This window comes from Gossypium raimondii, chromosome 6, assembly GCF_025698545.1.
Source record: "Gossypium raimondii isolate GPD5lz chromosome 6, ASM2569854v1, whole genome shotgun sequence".
In the NCBI taxonomy this organism is placed as follows: Eukaryota; Viridiplantae; Streptophyta; class Magnoliopsida; order Malvales; family Malvaceae; genus Gossypium; species Gossypium raimondii.
Window position 1 is genome coordinate 1437355 of NC_068570.1, and position 6385 is coordinate 1443739.

Genomic DNA, 6385 nt, shown 5'->3' on the forward strand with positions numbered 1-6385 from the left:
TACACTGATGAAAGGAACTCAGAATTTTCCCATTGATTAACAAAAAAATGGAATAAAGTAAATGGATACGATTCAAATGAACGCTTCACCAATGCAAAATTCTCACATTCAAGTGTTTCTCTGCAAATTCCGCAAGGTTTTTGATCTCATTATCATCAATGAAGCCACTACCATTGGCATCCACCGATCTGATTAGACGCTTGCTCTTCCTCCTAGTGAACCATCCACCATTGGAGACTCGTATAGCATTGGCAAGCTCGTCTCTGCTAATCCTGCCATCTTTATCATCATCGAATTTCTTTAACCATCTTTTGAACTCATCTATCGTCATTTCCCGCTTGCCATCCATGGAGTACGCACGAGTTTTAATGGCCATTTCTGATAAATAGAAGCCCGGAAATTCCCTTCGTCACACTGTAATTTGCTTGCTAACTTCCCCAATGTACAAACTTTTGAAGGTTTCTAATATTTATACCATTCCCTTGTGTTTTGTGCCTTTGCAAATACAATATATAGAAACTGATTGGCTTTAGCTTAATTTAAACATGCCGAAAGCGTATTTTAAGCAAAAGCAAAAGTCCTTAAAACTTTAAGGTTAAATTATAGTTTTGATCCCTCTATTATACTTAAATTTGGGAATTAGTTTTTATGCTTTAATTTGATATGATTTGACATTCTACTTTTACAATGTCACTAATTGATCGAAACATGTAACACCGTTAACCTTTTGTATTGCTTTGGTCTGTATACTATACATAAATTTAGGATTTAATCTCTCTATGCTTTAACTAAGCATAATTTAATATTCTACTTTTATAATGTCACTGGTTAGTTGAAAAAAGTAACACTAACTTTTCCTGTTAAAATATTGACATGGGTTTTCTCTTAAAACCAATCCTCCCAACTCATCATGCTGACATGGAATTTTTTTATGACAAAAACGGTGTTTTAAAGAAAAATTTACTACAATATTTTAACCGAGATAGTTAACAGTGTTAACTAATTAACATAATAGAGGGACTAAACCCATAATTTGTCCAAACTTTTAGACTCAAAATTGTTTATACCATAGGAAACATTAATGAAATAGATTTATCAATAGCTTTTTTTTTGCAAACTTTGCCTAATATACTTTTATTCCTTCTTTACTTAATTATAAACAAAACCTATAAAAGCCATAAAAAAGTACTAAAAGTGTTTGATGCATGTTCAAATCCATGGAACCTGGCGATATGTGGTGATTAATATATGAAACCTTTGGCATTGGTAGCCAAAAAAAGGACATTAAAGAAAGGATATTTGAGCCACTTTATAGGAGCCAAAGCTGTGTACCCCTTGATGGCTTTGATAGTGCTATTGATATTTCACAAATTAGTAGTTTAAAATCCAGTTTTTTTGGTGTAGAATTAAGTTTTTTTTCATGTCTGTTTTGCGATCTATAAAGATATTATATCGGGATTTATAGTTATTCTTCTAACAATGTCATCTTGAAGGTTTGAACTTGAGTTCTTTCCTTAGAAATACAATGTGCTTTATTATTGCACCCAATACTTATTTGTAAAATTCGATATTTTTAAACCCTTCTTCTGTCCTCAAATTGCACCCTCTTTTTTAACCGAAAAAAATGATTTTTTTAAATGAAAACTAGATTATGACACACCCACAATATAAGTAAAAAAAGATTAGGTATTAAATATATTTATTAAAAGTTTATAAAAAATTAAATGAATAATTGGTTGAAATGGTAAACTTAAATATTTAAAATTCATTGTGACACAAGTTCAAATCTTACAATAGTTGAGTTGTTATTGATTTTATATGAAATGTAAAAAATAAAACACTCTCTTAATAATGTAACTTACTTTATATATAAAAGGGTATTTTAATATTTTTCCAATTGAATTGGTGCCCGATTGATATATGACACCAACTAAGTTAGAAGCTTAATATAAGTATAGATACTAGAATGACTAATTTTCGATTTTCAAGTCCATTTAATTGAAAAATGAGCATTTTAAGGTTGTTTTTTCCTCCCTTAATTTCTTAAATTACTCTTAAACACTTAAATAATTTTACTTACTTGAGGTTAACTAAGTATTAGTCATTGATGGAGTCTTAGCTCGATTGGCATGGACATTGTTACAAGTCCAGGAGGATATGGGTTCGAGTGTGTTGAAGCGTATTATTCTCTTATTTAATAGTTGAGAAGGGATTATTGGTAGTTCTAGACATTGTGTGATTAAAGAACTAGATTAAGCTAACGAAGTTGAACACATTCATGGGAGAAAGGGGTAGTTTAGTTATTGTTTGAAAGAAGCGAGTCGACCACTAGAACTATTGCTTTTAGAACCAGAAATAAATAAGCTTACCCTTTCAATTGATTCAAAATTATCAAACGTAGACTGATGCTTTAGTCAAAAAATTTGATAATCAAAATTATCGTGTTGTAAGAAAAAATAAATAAAAAATTGAATCCAGTTGGGGAAGAATCATCTTGTTTTGATGACCTTATCAGAATCAGAATTTTTTATCATATTGATTTCTACTCTACCTTTCCTAAGTTCATTCTCGAGGAACTCCATTTCATTTAAAGCATTTTGTTGAATTCTTTCCGATCTCCCTATTTTCTAATTTCGTTGGAAATCATGTAGACAATTCCTATTTCACAAATCATATATATTTGTTGCTCTTACAAAATAAAATTTCATTATTAGTTCATAGGAGATTTGTAATCCAATCAACCCAATTTTCTGAAGTACATACTGAGATGAATGCAATCTTTTAAACATGATTGAATCTATTGGATTTATCTTCTGTGAAAAGAACTCAGATTATTAACATTGTTTGATCAACCAAAAAGGAATAACTAAAGGGATACGATTCAAATAATCACTTTACAAATACAAGATTTTAATGTTCAAGTATTTTTCTGCAAATTCCGCAAGGTTTTTGATCTCATTATCATCAATAAAGCCATTACGATCGGCATCCACCGATCCGATTATACGTTTGCTCTTCCTCCCAGTGAACCATTCACCGCGGGAGACTCGTATAGCATCGGCAAGCTCGTCTCTGCTAATCCTTCCATCCTTATCATCATCAAATTTCTTTAACCATCTTTTGAACTCATCCATCGTCATTTGCCGCTTGCCATCGACGACAGAGTACGTACGAGTTTTAATGGCCATTCCCGATAATCGAAGCCCGGAAAACCCTTGGTCGCACCCTGTAATTTGATTGCTTGCTAGCTATCTAGCCAACTTCCCCAATGTACAAACGTTTCAAGGCTTCTCATATTTATACCATTCCACTGTGCTTTTGCAAATACAATATAGAAGTGGATTGGCTTTAGCAGCTTAATTAAAACATGCGGACGCGTATTTCATGCAAAAGCCATTACTCTTTAAAAGTTTAGGTCAAATTTTAGTTTTGTCCCTTCTATTATGCTTAAATTTAAGATTTAGTCTCTATGTTTTTTTTTTAATTTTAAATAATCTCATTATAGATTCTGATCATATCTGATCTTTTTGATACAATACCTAGAATTACCTATAGCCCCTTCCCGACCATAAATAGGAGGATAATGCGTTTCAGCACACTCAAACTTATGTTCTCCTGCATTGATAAGAATACTTACGCCAATCGAACTAAGACTCAATCGAGTAGTCTCTATGTTTTAGTTTGGTATAATCTATTAAAATGTTAACATGGTTTTTTTTTCTTAAAAAGATCATGCCAACTCATCATGTTGTGACATGAATATTTTTAAGATGAAAGCTAAGTAAATGATCAAATTACATCAAATTAAAGTGTATTGACTAATTCTCAAAGTTGAACATATCAGAGGGACTAAAACCAAATTTGACCAAAGTTTTAAACACAATTGTTTTTTTTTTCTTTGGATAGAATTAAAGACAATTGTTGGTACCCTAAAAAGCATTGAAAAAAAAAATAGATATATGGGTAGCTTTTTTGCAAACGTTGCCTAATATTCATTTGTTCCTTCATAAGTTAGCATAAACAAAGGCAATAGGGTCATAAAACAAGTGCTAAAACTATATGATGCATGTTCAAATCCAAGGAACCAGACGACAAGTGATTAATATATGAAAATCTTGAGTGAGTTGTCGGCCACTAAGTTAGGCAATTATGTTAATACAATCTTTGGTGTAAAGGGTCATTAAAAAATGGGATATTTGAGCCGCCCCGTTTTATAGCAAATGTTGTACCGAATGCATTTAACAGATGGGCACCCTTTGATGGCTTAGAATAGATTAATGGTAGTGGGCTACATATTTAGAGATGGCATGGGGGACTCCATTTCGAAATTATATATTAATTTATTCATCGTAAACTCGATAAAAAATTAAAATTATATTCAATTTCGAGTCAACTCGATTCAATATGATATAATTTTTAAAATTTTTATATTTGTATCAAATAAATAATTTTTAATTTTTATTATCTTATACTATTAAATAATTTTTAATTTTTATTATCTTATACTATTAATTATTTTTAAATATAATTATGTTGGAGTAAATATTAAAACCAATTTATTATCATATATTTTAAATTAACATTAAAAACTGTATTTTGCAAAGCGGTTGTACTCGTGATATTTTTTGTTGCTTCTGTTGTCACTTGAAACGTTGATATAATTTGCAAGTATGTTATCAACTTAATACAAAGTTGAGAAAATTCATTTGCAAAAATAACTTCAATCTATAATGCATCAAGATGCGGGTAATGCTGGTTTACCAATGATTGCTTAAATTACCAAACATACTCTTGAAAGAACAGAAGAACGAGATAATAGAGACAACACATAGTGTTATTCTACTATGTGTAAGTGATAAAGTATTACAAGGGGTAGCTGAAGAGACCACCGCGCCTATTTCTGGCTCCAATTAAAGAGAAAGTACATGAAGAAGTCATTGATGAACCGACTCTACCTTAAGCAACAACTTTATACCAAGAAGATAGAGGAAGGTACATCTATTTCACAACACCCTAAATTAGTATAAAACGAGTGAACAAAATGAAAACTTACTAAAGTTGGGTGACTAAAATGAATGTACAATAACATTGTCTAACCCCAAATTAACGGCAGGTAATCAAAACGGAAATGGTTCGTAATACGGTGCCCTTTTTGCAAATTTTTTATCTGCAGTACTCAAAATAAAAATTAATGAAAGTTGGGTGACTAACTATGTAGTTTACCATTGTTATACAAAATATATCTTCATTATTATTTATTAGTTCATAGGAGATTGCTTGTAATCCAATTTTCTAAAGTACATACATCATAAATATAAGATGAATGTGTATGCGGAGGTTTGATTTTAGATAAACTCTGATTGTTAACATTGTTCGATAGACCAAAAAAAAGGAAGAATAAATAAAGAGATACGATTCAAGCAGTACTTTACAAATACAAAATTTTTGTAGTTGAATGATTAATATTTGGAGAAATAAAACAAAGAAAATGATAAAGAATATAATGGAGAAGAGAAATAAATTTTGTATGGAAAAATTCTTTCAAATAAGCTTTTATTTCAATCACACAAGTTTTTAATTATTCTTCATCACATACAACTATTTATATAGGAGTTGTAAGTGACTATTCATCTATATCACTATATGCTAGGAGTTGTGACTATTCATGCATGTGTGTATCCTTTCATATTCAAGCCTCTTAACTTTTCATCTTCAAGTCTCTTCACTATTCATATTCAAGTCTTTTCACTCTTCATATTCAAGTCTCTTCACTCTTCTAACTTTTCATAATTTATTTGTGCAAGGTTAATTTAATTATGTGCCAACAATGCCTCCCTTAAATTAAACTTGCTTTGAACTCCCAACCTTTCAACATTTTTCTTGAAGACTTGTCCACTTAGAGGCTTTGTGAAGATATCAGCCATCTGATCTTCCGTCTTGCAATATTCAACTTGAACATCACCATTATTCAGTAGTTCCCTCAAGAAGTGATATCGAATGCGAATGTATTTTGTCTTTCTATGAAGAACTGGATCTTTTGTGACCGAAATAGTAGAACTATTGTCACAAAACAAAATTGTTGACTTGCTTTGCTTCTGCTTAAGACTTTCCAAAATTCCACGTAACCAAATCAATTGACATCCTGCATAAGATGCAGCGATATATTCAGCTTCTGTAGTCGAAAGCGCCACAACTGATTGTTTCTTTGAGCTCCATGAATCTGCACCACTACCAAGGTGAAAAACATAACCAGAAGTGCTTCTGCTATCATCAATGCTTCATGCTAAATCACTATCTGTATAACCAATGAGATCAACTAATGTATTAGCTTTATAGAAAATTCCATAATCAATGGTTCCCTTCACATATCTCAATATTCTCTTGG